Below are 18,722 nucleotides of genomic sequence, written 5' to 3'. Positions count from 1 at the left end.
CTGTGGTAACAACAAAAAACTCATGAGTCTATTTATGAAGAAGGCTATATTTTCAAAACCTCTCGCCATTTTTAGGGTGAATTTTATGATGCCTGAAGCAGGTTTAAAATGCCCATAATAATAATTTAGAATGTTTGGTATTTTGCTATGAGAGTAGATTGTTAGGTTTGTTTCGTTAATGACAGATGGCGGGACTTTATTTTGTGTGTGTTGTACTGGGGATTGAACCCAGGGAGCACTAAGCTACACTTTTAGCACTTTTTATATTTATTTTTTTCAAAACATTGAGACAGTATCTCTCCAAGTTGCACAAGTTGGCCTCTATCTTGTGACCACACTCTTCCTTCACCCCTCGCAATAGCTGGGATACAGGCTTGTGTCGCCATACCCAGCTAGTCTTACTTTCTTAAGTGTATTATGATATGAGAAGTCACTCTACTACTCTATTTTAAACTAGTTTAAATATGCTGACACGTTGTTTAAAAATAGTTTATAAAATTAAAAGAATATACACAGTTATATAAAAATATCTATTGTCTTTTCTAAATCTGAAGCTTGATTTATTGCTACATCTAACCTGGGTCTGGTTAATAAATTTTTTGGCCTTCCTATTTATGTAGTTTTAGTTCTTTAGCTAAAATAAGTTAAAGTGGAATCCCTAGCACTCTAAACATATTAACTTGTGCATAAACAGGAAGATTCAAAGGAGTTAGACGGTGTGAGGGCTAGATCTGCTAATGAATTAGGGCTTTAGGTTGTAAAGGATAATCTCATTAGCTTTGGTGTATTTTCCAGAAAAATCTCTGTGGTGTTATTTTTCTCAGGTTTTTCTCTTGTGACCATGCAAGAAGATAAAAACAGAACAATACACATAATTGAAAAACATATTATGAACAAGTGGGGAACAGCACTGAATACATACCTCTATACCAATAAGAAATCAAGGAGAAAAAATTACATTTTCACTCTGTTAAAGTAGTTATTTAAAAGATTTCCTTCTAGCTCAGGAATAAGACTGAAAAGTTCACAAGGTTGGTTAAGACACACATTCTGAAAAATTGCTAAACATATAGCTTTACATTTAATGCTATGAGGCAGCAAAATGTACAGCCATAGCTATTGTTAATTGCCTATTTGCTCATATATACATAATATCAGCAATGACACTATTGACTTAAGGTGATTTTCTCATTGTGAAAGATTGTTACAAATTTCATCTCAATTATATAAATCATTTTTCTAGGTATTATTTACTTTATAGCATTCTGGTAATCCAGTTCAGTGTTATTGGATAAAATTAGATACCAACTGTGGCTCTATAACAAATTTTTTCCCAATAAAAAGATCAGTAAACAAACTAAATACCTATGACATTTGGTAATAAAACATATTTATATTTTAACTCATGTAGCTGTGTATGTGCTTCTCATGTAGTTATAGAAGGCACTTGGATTTCTCTCTCTTTTAAAGTTCTTAGAAGGCTTCATAATGTTTGCCCTAAGCATGCTACTGTATTCTTTGTTTCACTAAATTGTCTACATATGCAGGGAAAAAAGACGGATCCAAAGGACAATTTGATTGTCTGGCTCCATATTACATATGTTAAGTTTAGGTTGTGGAAGTAATATTTTTTCATCTATTCATTTGTCTCCTAAACACATAACTCCAGCTAAACACATAACTTCAGGAGAGTTTCTCTAGTTGGAACAGAAGGAGTCCCTGTCAGCAGCCCAAAGACTAAATAGGTTTCCATTCACACTTATTTTCTCCATTCCAAAGAATCAGTGGCAGGTAAAATGATGTAATTAATCTGAAAACAGAAATGGATTCTTCATCTTGTGTCTTCCAACATTTCATATAAATTATGCTGTGTGAGGGACCACCCCTTGATTATGCCCAAAGCAGGCTGTAAGCAGTGCAGGCTGTAAAGAGTTAACCCCACAATTGGCTTGTTTATAAAAGTGAGTCTAGCCAAAGCCTATATGCTGAGGTCAGAGTGAGTCTTACCCAAATTCTGTTCCCAAAGTTAACCTGTTTTACTAAAAAGACAAAGCTAATTATTAACCAAAACCTATATTTTGTCTGTTCTGTTCCTAATTCAAGAAGCTTTGTCTCTTCCTTTACAAGCCTTGCCCACATCAGCAACATATCCATAGCAACTCCAGGTAGTTCCTCCACATAGCCCTTTTACCTCAACCTAACTATGATGTCACCAATAAATATCAACAGCTCTGGGTGTTCAGGGCCTTTGCTTGTTCAAGTCTCTGACTGCTCAAGCACTGGACATCCTGGCTCCCTGTGTCTCTGTCTTGTTAACTCTGTCTCTGTGTCTTTCTTCTCACTTTGCACCATAGCACTGAACAGGAGATCAGAACCCATTGTGGGGGCTCTGGTAGCTGGTGCCTAACATGGAGCTTGAACCCATCAGGGTCACCTGCTCAGTGAAGGCTACTCAGAGTGGATGGGGTGTATCGATGATGCATGGCCCTCATGTGACAAACAAGCTGGGGTTGTCTAAAGAGAGAGCAGAAAAGCAGATAAGGAAACATAAAAAGATAACTTCTTCTGACTCAAGTAGGAAATCAGCTGAGATTAAAACATAGGATAATCACTTTAGGCCAAAGAGCAACATTACATCTAGTTGCTCTGCACCCTTCTTAAACAAACAAAATACATGGTGCTGGCCAGCAGAATTTTTAAAAAATGCTACAAGAGATAGTTAAATATCTTGGTTCCCACAAACTAGAACTTTAGGTATGGAAATTTGAGAGATTGTCAGAAATAACCTCTGGACAGCTCAATAAAGAAAGGTTGTTTCCCTGAGACCTTAGCAACCTGGAGCCTTGTGCACTCTGTTTTGTGGCCCACACAACTGAGCTTGGGAATCTCTCAGGTTTCCACTCCGCAGCAATCAGCTACTGGCGAGAACCGCTTGGTTTTAGTTTTAGAACAACGGCTCGCTGAATCTGCTGTCTCTCACAAATCTGCTAAAATTTTTGTATAAGATTCAATTTTCTGGACTGGTCAACACCTATAGCAAACTTCACATTTTTTTCCATCAATTTACCATCCCAATGACATACTCTTATAGTATGTCATGAGAAAAAACTGTTTTGTAACATTTGGAACTTGTTTTTTATTTTTTATTTTTTTTTTGGTGCTGGGGATCGAACTCAGGTCCTTGCACTTGTGCAGCAGGCGGCAAAACCACTGAGCTAAATCCCCGGCCCTGGAACTTGTTTTTTAGGTATGGCACTTTTTCAGTAGTCCTCATCAATGTTGAAAAATGTTGTCCTCAACATGTGGTAGATTTAACACTATGTAAAACCTATAAAGTCCCAGAGTTTTGCTTAGCTGGCCTGCTATTGTTTTTTAGACATGCATAACAAAACTTCCATTGCCTTTGAAAGTTGGCACTTGTTCTATAATATGAAGCAAACAGCTGGACTAGCAGTAAGAAGTTGTGATTGAAAATGTATCTCCATGAATGGAATAATTGAAAATATATGACTTGATTCCATATATTTATGTCAGTCCACTGAGTCTGTACAGCAAATATACTGAAATGGCTCTGAGCCTTTGGTCTTCGGTAATGGATCACTGAGTGTTGAGATCGGTCCATTCTCTTGCATCAAGAAAACAGTGATAGCCCTTAAGCCTTTTCTTTTTAATTTCCTGTAAGAAAGATAAAAATGCACAAAGAAAACAATTGTAAGACATGCCAGATTCCAACAGGGATAAGTATCTTGTTCAATGCTTTGTGTAATGGGAAATCAAGGCTTTTAAAATCATTATTTTCCCTCTCACTTCTAAAGAGGAAGAGGAGGAGAGAAATGGTGACCTGGGTTGGGGATAAAATGGCTTCCTCAGGGACATTATGGGACAATAGCACTAGACATAGGCGTTTTAAAGTACATATGGAAGTGGTTAAAAGCATGTTTATAGATGGGTTGAGACTTAGAATCTATCCTCTTGGAAGTAAAGCCTTTTTCTGGTGACTGTCTCACATTTTGGATTCACTCTATTTTTCTCTTGCTTATAGCTGGAGAGAATTTTGGGGTATGTTCCTGTTTGAGAGGAAATATCTTACTTTTCTTCTAACTCCCAGACAGCTCAGAGAGTTACTGGAAAGAAAATCCATGAGAAAGGAGACATGGATTGAATACTTCAGACTGCTTTTCATGGCTGCAGGGCACAACGGCCTCTTTCCTCATTGAGACTTTTGTTTAAGGTCACCTTTAATAGGTTCTTTTTATAATTTTTAAATTAAATTTAATTTTTTAATTAATTTTATCGGTACATTTTAGGTATACAATATAATCACATTCATCATTGGAAATTTGCACCTTTACATAATCTCTCTTGGTTCTTATTTTTTCCCCTTTCCTCTGACTTCCCTTCCACCCCTTCATCCCTCCCTATTTACAATGACTTTGTTTCCATTTTTCCATTTTCTCATATTAATTCCATTCCCTTCTTTCCTCTCCCCCCCCACTTCCCCTTCCCCTTTGCCCCTTTTCTTCCTATTTCATATTATCTATCATACCTTTTAGCCCTTATTTATACTTTCATTTTCTCACACTAGAGAAACTATTTGATATTTACATGTGTGTCCTGTTTATTTCACTGAAGAGTATCACCTCAATGTACATCCATTTAGCTATAAATGTCTCTAATTTTTCATTTTTTATGGCCGAGTAGTATTCCATTTTATTTTAAAAAACCCACATTTTCCTTATCCAGTCTCCAGTTGATGGGCAACTGGGCTGCTTCCAAGTTTTAGCTATTACAAACCGTGCTGCTATGAACATGGGTGCACGTATATCTCTGTGGTATGATTCTTTTAATTCTTTGGGGAAGATACCCAGCAGGGGAATAGCTGGGTCAAATGGGACTTCCAGTCCTAGTTCTTTAAGGTATCTCCATACTGATTTCCACAGTCCTTGCACCAGTCTACACTCCTACCAGCAGTGGAGCAGGGTTCCTCTTTCCCCACAGCCCTGCCAGCATTTGTTATTGGTTGATTTCATGATAGCAGCCATTCTTTCTGGAGTGAAGTGGAATCTCAGCGTTGTTTTCATTTGCATCTCTCGAATGACCAGTGATGTTGAACATTTTTTCATGTATTTATTTGCTATTTCTACTTCTTTGAGAAATGGCTGATCATTTCAAATGCCCATTTTTGGATTGGGTCTTTAAATTTGGGAGGTCTGATCTTTTTAAATTCTTTATAGATTTGAGATAGTAGACCTTTGTCTGAGGAAGAGCAGGTGAAGATTTTTTCCCACATTGTGGGTTGTCTCTTCACACTGCTGTGGTTTCTTTTGCTGTGCAGAAGCCTTTTAATAAGAAGAGATCCCACTTGTTGATTGTTTGTGGTAGTTCACGGGCAACTGAGGTTTTGTTCATAAAATTTTTTCCTACACCGATGTCTTCAAGGGTTCTACCTAACCTCTGTTCCAACTGGTTCAGAGTTTCTATTTTAATATTTAGATCTTTAATCCATTTTGATTTTAGTTTAGTGCATGGTGAGAGATATAGGTCTAGTTTTAATCTTTGGCAAGTTGAAACCCAATTTTCCCAGCACCATTTATTAAAGAAGCTATCTTTCCTCCAGTGAGGGTGTTTGGCTCCTTTGTTGAAGATAAGGTGGTTGAGTGTGTCTGGAGTTGTTTCTGAATCTTCTAATGTGTTCCACTGGTCCTCAAGTCTGTTTCTTTGCCAGTACCGTGCTGTTTTTATCACAGTAGCTTTGTAGTAGAGTTTCAGATTGGGGATTGAGATACGCCCTGCCATATCTCTATTGCCTAGAACTGCTTTTGCTATTCTAGGTCTCTTCTTGTTCCAGATGAATTTTTGGATTGTTTTCTCAAGGTCCATGAACTATGCTGGTGGAATTTCAATTGGGATTACACTGAATCTATGTAGTAGTTTTGGAAGTATGGCCATTTTCACTATGTTGATTCTTCCTACCTAGGAGCAAGGGATATCCTTCCATTTTCTGATATCATCTTCAATCTCTCTTTTCAGAGTGCCATAGTTTTCAGAGAAGTGGTCTTTGATTTCTTTTGTTAGGATGATTCCTAGGTATTTCAGTTTTTTGGATGCTATTGTGAAAGGAATTGTTTGCCCCATTTCTCTCTCAGTGAGTCTGTCATTCGTGTAGAGGAAAGCTATTGAGTTTTGTGTGTTGGCCTTGTATCCAGCTACTTGACTGAATTTGGTTATTAAGTCTAGAAGACTTTTGGTGGAGTTCTTGGGGTCTTCTATATAGAGTATCATGTCATCTGCAAATAATGAAAATTTGACTTCTTCATGTCCTATCTTTTTTCTGTGGTTTTTTTTTTTGGGGGGGGACCAGGGATCAAACTCAGGTCCTTGCACTTGCGAGGCAGGCCACTGAACCACTGAGCTAAATCCCCGGCCCCTTCATGTTCTATCTTTATTCCTTTTATTTCTTTCTCTTGTCTAATTGCTGTGGCTAATGTTTCCAAGGCAAAATGGAACAGCGGTGGTGTTAGTAGACATCCTTGTCTTGTTCCTGATTTTAGTGTGAAGAATTTCAGTTTTTGACCATTTAGTATGATATTGGCTGTTGGCTTTTGATAGATAGATGGCTTTTATCAGATTGAGGTAGTGACCGTCTATTCCAATTTTTTGTAGGGTTTTTTTTCCATAAATGCATGTTGGATTTTGTTGAAAGCCTTTTGTGCATCTATTGAGATAATCATATGTTTTTTCTTCTTGGGTCTATTGATATAGTGTATTACATTTATTGATTTGCATATGTTGAACTATGCCTGCATCCCTGGGATGAATCCCACTTGGTCAGGGTGTATGATCTTCTTGATGATCTTCTGCATTCTATTTGCCAGTATCTTATTAAGGAGTTTTGCATCTATATTCATTAGTGAGATTGGCCTATAGTTCTCTTTTTTCGGTTGGGTCTTTCTCTGCTTTGGGGATCAATTTGATGCTTGCTTCCGGGAATGAATTTACAAGTATTGCTTCCCTTTCAATTTCATTGAAGAGTTTAGACAGTAGTGACAATAGTTCCTCTCTAAATGTCTTGTAGAATTCAGCGGTGAAGCCATTAGGACCCAGGCTTTTCTTAGTTGGCAAGTTGTTAATTACCTTTAAAATTTTATTGATTGATATTGGGTTGTTTAGAATTTTTACAACTTCGTCTTCAACTTTGGTAATTCATATTTATCTAGGAATCTGTCCATTACTTTTGTGTTTCCCATCTTATTGATATATAGGTTCTTGAAGTAGGTATTTATGATCCTCTGGATTTCTGCTGGGTCCATTGTAATGTCACCCTTTTCATTCCTAATTGCATGGATTTGGGCCTTTCTTTCCTTTTCCTGATAAGGTTGGCTAAGGGTTTGTCAATTTTGTTTATTCTTTTGAAGAACCAACTCTTGGCTTCATTGATTTTTTTGTATCATTCTCTTAGTCTCCATTGCATTGATTTCTGCTCTGATCTTTATAACTTCCTCCCTTGTGTGAGCTTTGGGTTTGTCCTGCTCTTCTTTTTCTAGAAGCTTGAGTTTCAGCATCAGATTGTTTAATTGGGCTCACTCTGTTTTTGTAATATGAGTATTTACTGCTATGAATCTCCCTCATAAGACTGCTTTCATTGTGTCCCATAGATTCTGATATGTTGTATTGTCATTGTGATTAAATTGTAGGAACTGTCTGATTTCTTTAATTTCCTTTGTGACCCATTGGTTATTCAGAAGTGTGTTATTCAATTTCCATGTGTTTATGAAATTTTTCGAGTTTCTTTTGGTATGGATCTCCAATTTCATCACACTGTGGTCTGATAATATACAGGGGATAACTTCAATTCCTTTGCACTTACTTAAACATGTTCTATGAGTGAGTATGTGTTCTATTTTGGAGCTATTCTGTGTGCAGCTGAAAAGATTGTGTATCTGATTTTGTGGAGTGGAACACTCTGTAAACATCTGTTAAGTTCATTTGTTCAAGAGTTCGATTGAGTTCTAGTATTTCATTGTTTATTTTTTGTCTAGTTGATCTATATGTGACAGTGGGGTATTGAGGTCCCCCACTACAATTGTATTAGTGCTTATTTGATTTTTCATGTCCGTTAGTATTTGTTTTATATAATTGGTCACAATAGTGTTTGGTGCATATATATTTATGATTGGCATCTCTTCCTTTTGGATTGTTCCCTTTTCAAGGATGTAGTTAGTGTTCTTCTTTGTCTCTCTTAATCAGTGTTGTTTTGAAATCCACTTGATCTACAAAGAGGATAGCTACTACTGCTTTTTTTCATGTTCCTGTAGCATGGAGTATTGTTTTCTACCCTTTAACTTTCAGTGTATCAGTTTCTTTTTGAATTAAGTATTTTTCTTGTATGCAGAGTATTGTTGGATCTTTCTTCTTGACCCATTCTGACAGTCTATTTCCTTTAATTGGTGAATTGAGACCATTAACATTGATGGTTATAACTGATATGTATTGATTTATCTTTGTCATGACTTTTTCTTTTTGTTGGACTTTTTCCCCCTTTGCATTTAATTTTTTGTCATGCCTGATGGATTTGTTCTGCTGGCCTTCCTGAGGTTGTGGTCCTCATTGTCTTTTCCTAGGATATTGTCTTAAATTTTTTGGAGGGCTGGTTTGGTATTCATGAAGTTCCTAAGGTGCTCTTTGCCATGAAAGTATTTTATTTCTCCATCAATTTTGAAAGATAGTTTTTCAGAGTACATCAATCTGGGTTGGAGGCTCTTTTCCTTTAGGGCTTGAAATACATCACTCCAAGCTCTTCTTGCCTTGATGGTTTGTATTGAGAAGTCTGCTGTGATTCTGATGGGCTTTCCTTTGTATGTGATTTGTTTCTTTTCTCTCACTGCTTGTAGAATTTTGTTCTTCTGTTAGGTTTCTGAAATCTTAACAATTATATGCCTATGTGTAGATTTTTTTGATCAAGGCTAGTTGGAGTTCTATATGCCTCTCTTATCTGTATGTCAAGTTTTTTTCCCCTGCTTGGGAAGTTTTCTGCCATCACTTCTGTGTACAGTTTTTTTTATGTCATCTACACTCTCTCCTGTTTCTTCATTGACTCCTATCAGTCTTATATTATTCTTTTTTGCATTATTTAGCAGTGGCTGCATTGATTTCTCATGGTCCCTTACAATTTAAAAAATTTTTTTATTTTCCTGGTCACTAATTGAAATCTTATCTTCTATATGTGAAATTCTGTCCTCTCATTGGCTCATTCTGCTGTGTAAATTCTCAATGGAGTTTTTAATCTCCTGGAAATCTGTTTGCATCTGTTTTATGGATTCTATTTGCTTCCTATGTTGGGATTCCATCATGTTCCTCAGCTCCTCTATTTTTTTTAATCTGTGTCCTCTCTAGATTTATCAATCATGTCTTGCACTATGGGCACAATCTCTGCTGTTATCTGAGAAATTATTTCTGATTTCATTTTTTCCAGTTCCTCTTTTGTTGCCATTTCGGGGAGTCCAGGTGGTTGAGTATCAGAGTGTTCCATCTCATTTGCCTTTGGGGTTGTCTTAGGTGATCTGGAAGTCTGTTTTTGAGACTTGTTTACATGTCTTCTCATTTCAGCAGGGCCATGTGTTTGTGTGTGTGTGTTGCTGGTTCCTGAGTGGTTCATCTCCTTGGTGCTTGGGGAGCTCTGTTCCTCGGTGCTTGGGGCAGTGGTATGGTGGCCCGAAAGGCCCACCTCAGCATTGATGGGGTCTCTGCTCCTCAGTGCTTGGGCTAGGTTCTTTAACTGTTGTAGTCTGGTGGGCCTAAATTCAGGTGTGGGCTTGGAGGATGGGGTCATGGGAGCTCCTCAGCCCTTTTCTTGAGGAATGAGTGAGAGGCTTCAGCCTGCCTCCAGTCTAACAGAGCACTTTGGTTCCTCCATTTAACCAACTTTTTATGGAGATGTTTCATACATATTTGGGTCTCAGCCTCTATTTTGGATTTTGGATGTCCTTTTCATCTATGAGCATGTGTATACACACAAGCACACACACACAAAAATTAAAAGACATGAAAGACCTATTGGGGTGGGTCAGGTTATGATAAGCAGCTAGCAGTGGACTCAGGAATCCTGTCCAATTCTCTGTTCATCTCAGACACATTGTAAAACTTTGTCTCACAAAACTTGACCTATGACACTTTACACTTTCTTGATTTATTCTTAAACATTTTCAAGCTTTATTTACTTTATTAAATCAGAATCTATTTGGAGGCTGGATACATACCTGTGTCCTTTAATTCACAGTAGTGCTTACATAAAATAGCATCACAATATTTATTGATTGGTTAAGTGATATTTCTTATAGCAACACTTAGATAAGTACTAAGATATATTTATGATAAATTGGCTACTCTGAGTGGGCATCTCTATAGGTAGAGCATAGAGTTGATGTCCTAGTAACTACCTGTATCTTTCAAACATTATTAAAAATTGGATGCATAGTAGTAAATAAAATCATAATGAGCTTGATGTACTCATCACTCAGTTTCAATAATTATCCATACACAATCTTATTCTAACTGAACTCATTCTTCCCAAATGCAGTCAGGATTTTGAAGTAAATTCAAAGCATTTCATTTCAGCTATAGAGATTTTAATATATGAAATGCATTTTCAGTGCTGTGTTATATTATCAGTTAAATGTATTCTTACCCTGAAATGATAAAGTATATTGGGTTTTTTATCTGTGTGATAATTGAGCTAATTGGATATGTTATGTAAAGTTGAGCTGGGGACTTCCAGAAAGTCACTCTGAATCCTATGGTGAGGCAGTTAAAATTGTGATGACCTAGCTGTGCAAGATGACACAATAGTAAAGCTTACAATAAAAGACGGGTGTTCCATGTGTTTTTTGTCACTCTTATTTGAGTGCCAACATTCCAAAGTGGAATCAGTTTTTCCAGACCAAGCTCAAGCTTAGTAATAATAACTCAAGTTTAGTAATAATTAACACATCAAGTGACAACCTAGTCTTGGATCTGCCACAGGTATCACTTCCAACATCTGGGATGGTTGAAGTGTAGGCCCCAGAAACTGCAGTGAAAATCCAAGTGGAGTCAGGATCATAAGCCCATATGTCCTCATGTATATCAACTGCCAACCAATTACAGTAGAGCTACTCTAAGATACTTCTAAAAATTCTAAGTTTCTTTGAGAATGCAGAAATGGTGGTGCATGCCTGTAACCCAAGCTACTTAGTAGACTGAGCCAGGAGATTTACAAATTTGATGCAAGCCTGGGCAACTTAGTGGCAGCCTATCTCAAAAAACAAAAACAAAAACCAGAGAAAAACCAAAAGAAGGAAAAGGAAATCTTTGAAATCATATTTGCACTTCCACAGCCTTTATCAGAGTGCATATAAGATGTACAATAGGTAGTCAGTGCTTATGAATGTTGAGCAGAAATAGAGTGTTAAAAATCAGAGCAACAATGGATACATTGAAACATATAATAGAACTTTGCTTGTTAATTTTTAGAAAATACGGAAAGAGAGACATGCTTTTGATGTATAGCAAAGAGAAGAGATAGATGACTGTGTTTTAATATTACATGGTCAAAAATATAGGTATACTCTGGCTAGATTTACATAAAACAGGTGTATTTGCTATGCATAATGGGTATGTGTGGTGGGTGGGAGCTTGGCTCCCAAGCTACCAGCAGGAATTGTATTGATAGATCCCTTCCAGCAGAAGCACTGATATAAATAGACTCCCACTGAGGAATTTCTTTTGTCAGCAAGCATCTGGAGGTCCCATTACCATGGACAATATTATCTTAGAAGAGGATGGGGAAAGTTCAATACAGATCTGTGATACAGAAAGGTTCTTTGTGAGCCTGCTCTTCTAAAGAACTTAAATGATCACCATGTCGATTTTCACGTTCTTAAAAATTAATAGAATTATAATGGCATTATGGAGGCAGGCAGAGGATTTTGAGATATTTCGTCTCATGGGCTGGAAGCGTATTAAATGCCCACATTGTTTATTGGTATAAAAACACCTGTTGTTGCAAAGTAGAGATCTGGTCAAAAGCCAAATAGGAGCATTTGACTTAGATGCAAGGCTGAAGTTGAGCTTCTCTCCTAATAGCCCCTTCTGAAACTTGGTGTTCCTTTGCAGAGAGGTGTGAAGCAGGCCTGGATTGGACTGCATGGAATGAGTGAATGATGCAGGATCAAGCCTGCAGCAGGAGTGTGCTCCAGCTCAGCTGTGAACGCTGCTACAAGGAGGAGAAGGAGCAGTTTTAGAAGGGGATGACTTACAAACCAATGCCTTGTGGGGCACAGGAATTCTATCCCAAAGTGATATGACCAATAGATATTTCCATTTCTTTTTTAGATCATTTTCTTTATTAGCACATACTTGTAGTACATAATACTTACATTCCTTGTGGGGAGATGGTGCAGTTACATAATACATCTAAATTCATCCTCTTCCCTTCCTACCCCTGCTGAACATTGTCGGCCACCAGAGAAATGCATTAAAAGAACACTGAGATTTCTTCTTACCCTAGAAAGATTGGGCATTATCAATAAATCAAATACTAACATGCTGACAAGGCTATGGGGAAAAAGGGACCCTTCTCCATTGTTGATGGGAATGTAAACTAGTACAATCATTATGGAAATCAGTATGGAGGTCCCTCAAAAAACTGAAACTAGAAATTCCATTTGACTTAGTCATTTCCTTCTAGGTATCTTCTTGAATGGGTTAAAGACATCATAATACAGTGACACATGCATACCCATGTTTGTAGCAGCACAGTTCATAATAGCGAAATCTTGGAGGCAGCCTAAATGTCCATTAATAAATGAATGGATAAAGAAAATGTGGTACACACAATGGAATACATACAGTGGGATACTACTCTGCTATAAAGAAAGATAATGTTGCGCCCATTTGTGGGAAACTGGGTGCACCTTGAGATCATAATGTTAAGCGAAATAAATCAGACATACAATATCGCATGGTTGCTTAAATATTTCATGGCTTCTCTAATATGGGAAACCCAAAATATAAATAAACAGCAAAATAAAAAATAGATAACAGGAAGTAGGGAGATAGATCTTTCTCAAAGGGGAAGGGATCAAGGGATGGAGGGACGGGGATGGAAGGGAAAAGGTATGAAAAGAGGGATTAAGATGTGTTATGTGTATGTGCCAAGTCCATGTAAGGAATGTAGACATTATGTATTGCAAACATATACACAAAAAATCTCCCTGTTTGACCAGTCTGGTTACCAGCTTCTTTGTTTTGTGGAGGAATGTTAAGAAGGAGGTGAGCAGAGATGTGAAAGGTGAATATATGGCTATAATTTCCCCTGTAGTACTTATTAGTAGATAGTAGTTATGCCATATTAAGGCATTGGCTATCACTATATCTTCAGACTTTTAGGTACAAATGAGGCCACAGAACTGCCATATTTAAGTTTTGTTGAGTAAATACATATACCTGCTAATGCAGAATCTACACTCCCCTGAACATTACCTCTAAGTACTTTTGAAATAAATTAAGCCACATCAGCACCCTAATAATATCACTCCAGCTGCTCATTAAGGTGCCACCTTAGCTTCTCCTGCTCCTCAGCTGGGCACAATTTCCTTCTGTGTCTGCCTGTGTGCTAAAGCCATCAGAATTTCCTCATCGTTGTAGTGGAGTGAGGGCAGAACAAAGGCTTTTTCCCGTGGGATTTGCACTGGACTGCAGCCCCAGGTCAATGCCTACTGGACACAGGTGGTTAAGAAAACTCACCTTTTCACTAGGGCTGAAATTTGCATCGATCCTCAGCTAGGTATTGGGGCTGGGGTGGGGGGATACTCAACTGCCTCTTGGTGCTCAGAATCACTTGACCCTCTTTGATACTAAGGTTTGTTACTGGGTAAGGGTTACTACCTGCCTGATGCTTTTCCTTGGGGAAAGAATTATCTATAAATGAGTTCCATTTGCCTTTTTGAAAACAGATTTCTGCTGGGTTGCATCAATTTGAAGTTCAGCAATGGCCAAATTTGCAGTTTTTCCCTCCCTGCAAATACCCTTATAATGGCCTCTCCTGTCTGTGTAGCTGATATGCTCAGATTCTGAATCTGAAATAAGGCTCAGTCAGGACACCCTTGTGGATGGCTGCTATCATTCTCTTTCTCGGTCCTGTCACTCAAGCATCCAGCACACCTGGCTCTGACCTGCAGATTTATCAGGGCTTCACTTGCTTACCCAGTTCAGTCCCTCAACTGCTCTATCTCTGGCTCCTTTTGCAGCTTGAAAATTCTTTTCATGTTCTTGAAACTTTACCACTAGCTTATCTTGTATTTAGGCTAAAATAATGGAGCTAAATTGGCCAGAATCCCTTGGTTTAGTTGTAAAATTTTGAGAACTGTATGCTTCAGTAATAAAAACATATATTCTTTCCTATAAGAATAAAACCATTTGGAATCTTTCAAATTGAATATTAATCCTGTGTTTGAGAGTATGTGCCATCACACTTTTATAACATTGAATGCATTCTGCTTTCAGTATTATGAATCCAAGTTTAAGCCCTGAATTCTGTTTGGTATAGGGGATTTGGAGCTTCTTATATTTGAATTTATAAGATATATTCCTACAGAGAGCTGAAAAAAATTGCTTCTAGAAATCCCACAATTGCAGTGCAGAAAGAGTATTTAGTATTTTGAAGAAGTGCTGCTGCCGTATGTGAGGGGAAAGCACTGTGGGCAGTCCTGTGAAGAAGTGAGATGAATGCAGTTGTTTCTGCCTTTTTTGCAAACATTTGCCTCCCTCTGGAGATTCTGCTCAGGGAAGGGTAAGCATCAGCACTTAAAGGACAGATGGCCAAGCTAATAGCTATCTTGGGGCTGGGCTGGATTTAGGACACAGGAAAGCCATGCAGAGGGGCCTGGCAGAGCTCTATTTTGAGTCTGCAATGTAAATGCTAAAGTATGTAGTGAATCACAGGCTTTTGGATGGGCAATAAAGGCAGTTGAAATCATAGACTTGGAATTAGCAAGAACTACTAGATTGAAGAGAGGATAGCTAGGATCTATTTATAAAAAAATAAAAATTTAATAGGATAGCTGAGTGTTTCCGGAGCAATGAAATTTTAATGTGTGGAGTCCTCAATTTGCCCACCCCTCATTTGAATTAAATGCTTCATGTAATATAAAACTATGAGGATTAACATGAAAAATATGAATGCCAGAATTATAGAGTTGGAGAAGTGTCTGTTTCAAAAGCTCTGGGCCATTTGGAACCTAAAATACCAAGGTCATTCTACATGTGGCAAACTTGGGTCTAAAATTCAAGTTCATTCCTCTGTTAAATCATACAGTCTTCTTTTGCAAAAGGGGAAAATATCCAGAAAGATATGAAATGCCTATATTACTATGTATTGATGTAGAAACAAGGGCTTATTAAAACTTTGTGACCAATTTCCTAGAGTTAATGAATGTGATCTAATGAACATTTTCTTTCCTTTCCTTCATTTTCCTTCCTCTTAATGACCCAGTTCTAATGAACTGGTGTAAGTGACAATCAAGAAGTGAAGAGAATATATAGATTATGTATAGTCATGCATTGCTTAATGATGAGCTGTGTTCTGAAAAATGCATCATTAGGTGATTTTTGCCATTGTAGGAACATCAGAGAGTGTATTTACACAAACTAAGAAAGCTATGACAACTCTAGGCAATATAATGTTTTGGGTCCACCATAGTATATGTGATCCATTGTTGATCAGAATATTGTTATGTGGTGCATGACTGTATTTGTTTCTGAACATTGTATGATTAGTGATATCTGGGAACATATTAAAGGGTTAAGGCCATGGGCTTTGGAATTATATACCTTGGGTTCAAGATTGGCTCTGTCAATCTCTAGCTTGTCTGCCTTTGGCAACTTTACCATTTTTTTCCTCAATAAAATGGAATCACGATGCCATTTATCTCATTTGTTAATGATTAGGACAATAAATGGGTGTACATATCTGGCAAAGAGTAACTGGCATATTTTAAGTGCTCAAAAACTGGTTATTATGCTCTTAATTAAAAAAAACCCAGAAACAAAACAAAACAAAGTAAGCAAGTAACCAAATGAAGAACAACTCCAATATGGTGCATTGCATACCATGGTAATGAGTTACAGAATCATAGAGGAAGGGAAATTTAATCCCAGTTTGGAGCAAGGGTTTCAAAACTCAATTTGTATCTCTTCATGTCTTCTAGATTCTTCAAGTGTTCACCTTGACACACGCATTCTGATTCTCCCTAAATCTTCATCTTTTCCAGTGCTATACTTTCTCAGTGGTTAAGTAAGGCTTGCCCTAGAGATACTGTACTTCTTAACTCAGGGCATAAAATTCTTTTGCAGGAGCTAATAGTCATGGGGTGAAGACCAGACTCTGAATCCTGATAGTCATAGCTTGTCTATTGCCAGTTTTAGTTTTTCTCTCTCTCTATATATATATGCGATACATATATCACATATATATATCTATCTATCTATCTATCTATCTATCTATCTATCTATCTATCTATCTATCTATTTTAAATCGAGATGTTCAAATAGTTTGTCATGCTGCTTTGGATTTACCTTGACCCACGTGTATTGTAGGTTTTCTGAGGCATAATTGTTGGTCTTCCTAATTCTTTCATGCTCTTTTTAAATTTTTTATTGGTACATGTTTGGTACTCTTTGATGTTTTTCCCCTGCTCATTAGATAATGAATTTTTTTTTTAGACTTTTGAAACAGGGTCTCACTATGTAGTTCAGACTGGCCTTGAACACTATGTAGCCCAGGCTGACCTCAAACTTACAGCAATCCTCCTGCTTCAGCTTCCTGAGTGTTGGGATTACAGGTATGCACCACCGGACAATGAATTCTTTTTTTTCAATGAAATCTTTTTTAAAAAATTAAATTTATTGGTACATTTTAGGTATACAATACAATGACATTCATCATTGGGAATTTGTACCTTTACATGACATATGTTGGTTCTATAGACAATGAATTCTTGAAGGACAGGAGAGAAAGTTTTGGAGTGCTATTAGAAGGAAAGTAAACCACCTTCCAAAAAATAACCCCTGTGCCTTTCCACTATTGGAAGGTCTATTCACAAAGAAGGAATAAAGACTATATAAAACTGCATATAATAAAGCCATAATTACATTGCTAATTACCTCATAACATCACGCTGAAAAATATATTCCACATTTTGGAGGAAAAGAAATGGTAGGAATGAGTTAGAAGTTTAGAGGGAGGGTGACAGGGAGAGGGGTGTTAGGGATTAGGTGCATAGCACAATTTTATGTCAGTGTTTCGCAGGTGAGCTACCAAAGAAAATTCTTGTCTAAAATAGGTGTAAAATAAAATTGAATAGAATAAGATAAAAATGTTAGTTTTATAACTTGTTTCCTACTTTTGATCTTTAACTATATTTCAGGTTTATAACATCATTTATTTTCTTCCAAGTATGTAAAAATAATCAATAGTTCTTTCATTATAGCGTTCATAGGCAATATTATGTTTCCAAAATATGAATATAAAAATACTTCTGATGTAATTTGTAAATCTAAAATATGTAGTGATGCATTCCTATGAGACAGGGTCTTGTTACAACCGAAATGTGTGTGTGATGACATCCACTCTGTCATCTTTTGATGCACACGAAAAGAGGGTCACCTCTGTGGAATTCTGAAAGAATCAATGGATAGAAGGCACAACCCTAAGGAGACCACTTTTTCTTGTTATGTAGATGAGAAACCAAAGCAATCGACTGCACATCTGCTTTTCCAAATGGTTTCACAGGTGACATTAGAGCCATTGCATCATGGCCCTGTGTCATGACAGAGGCTGGAGCATCCAGTGGTGGCTGGGGCCGGAGGCTCCCAGCATATGTGTACCTCTTAACCCCCGTCCGTTGCCACCCACATGCTCTGGCTCCTGAGTCCCATGCTGTTCCTCCCTTTCCTTAGACTTGTCCCTTGACCATGGCAACTGCCACTCCTCTTCTAGAAGTGATTCTCATTATCTTCTGTGCATCAGAATCTAGACCGTACTTTCCCCTTGAGATTCTGTCATTACATCTGAGCCCCATAATCACAATGGGACACCAGGATATGCCTGTGACAGAACCCCTGGTTGTTTGTCTTTGTCTGAGCCTTTCCCTGATGTTTCTCATGTAAGCTTTTCCTATGTTTCTATGTGTAAGGGTGTAGGCAACATATTCCTCCTCCAGCAAATATTCTTAACTTTTTTTAGTGATTTATTCTGTCTGGAAAGCTTTTGTCCACACAACATTTCTGCTTAATAATTGATCAAAAGCCATCTCTCCTTGAAGCCTTCCTATTCCTAGGTTCCCTCACGAGTCTAGACCTTCTATTCACCCACTCTCCCATGCACAGGTCTCCTCTCCCACAACTCAGCCACGCTTGCAAAATTCTGCTTTGTACCCTTGTTCTGTTAGTCTCGTGATGTCTCCCTCCCTCACTGAGTTACAACTCTGAAGGGTTGAGGCTATGATGCTCATCTTTATGGTTTCAATGAAAATAACCTGATGCCCTGAAAGCTACTGTCATTCAGAACATACCTATGGAATTCAATAGAAACAGGGAGCAAAATATGGCCAATCAATCAAACTTGTTAATAGGCATTAATTAATTGAAGAGTCCATGCATAGATATGTACAAGTGGATATTTTTAA

At 37.5% G+C, this 18,722-nt stretch overlaps 1 long non-coding RNA gene across 1 annotated transcript in view; it reads left to right on the top strand.

The window, feature by feature from the left end:
- LOC110348120 (uncharacterized) overlaps positions 1 to 18,722 on the top strand; it is a 152,410-nt gene that overhangs the window by 57,134 nt on the left and 76,554 nt on the right. The window lies entirely within an intron of this gene.

The sequence above is a fragment of the Heterocephalus glaber genome, unplaced genomic scaffold (assembly GCF_053883595.1).
Source record: "Heterocephalus glaber isolate CG9 unplaced genomic scaffold, H.glaber_assembly_v1.0 deba00000676, whole genome shotgun sequence".
In the NCBI taxonomy this organism is placed as follows: Eukaryota; Metazoa; Chordata; class Mammalia; order Rodentia; family Bathyergidae; genus Heterocephalus; species Heterocephalus glaber.
Note: the sequence above shows the minus strand (reverse complement) of the source record. Positions and strands in the feature narration are given on the sequence as shown.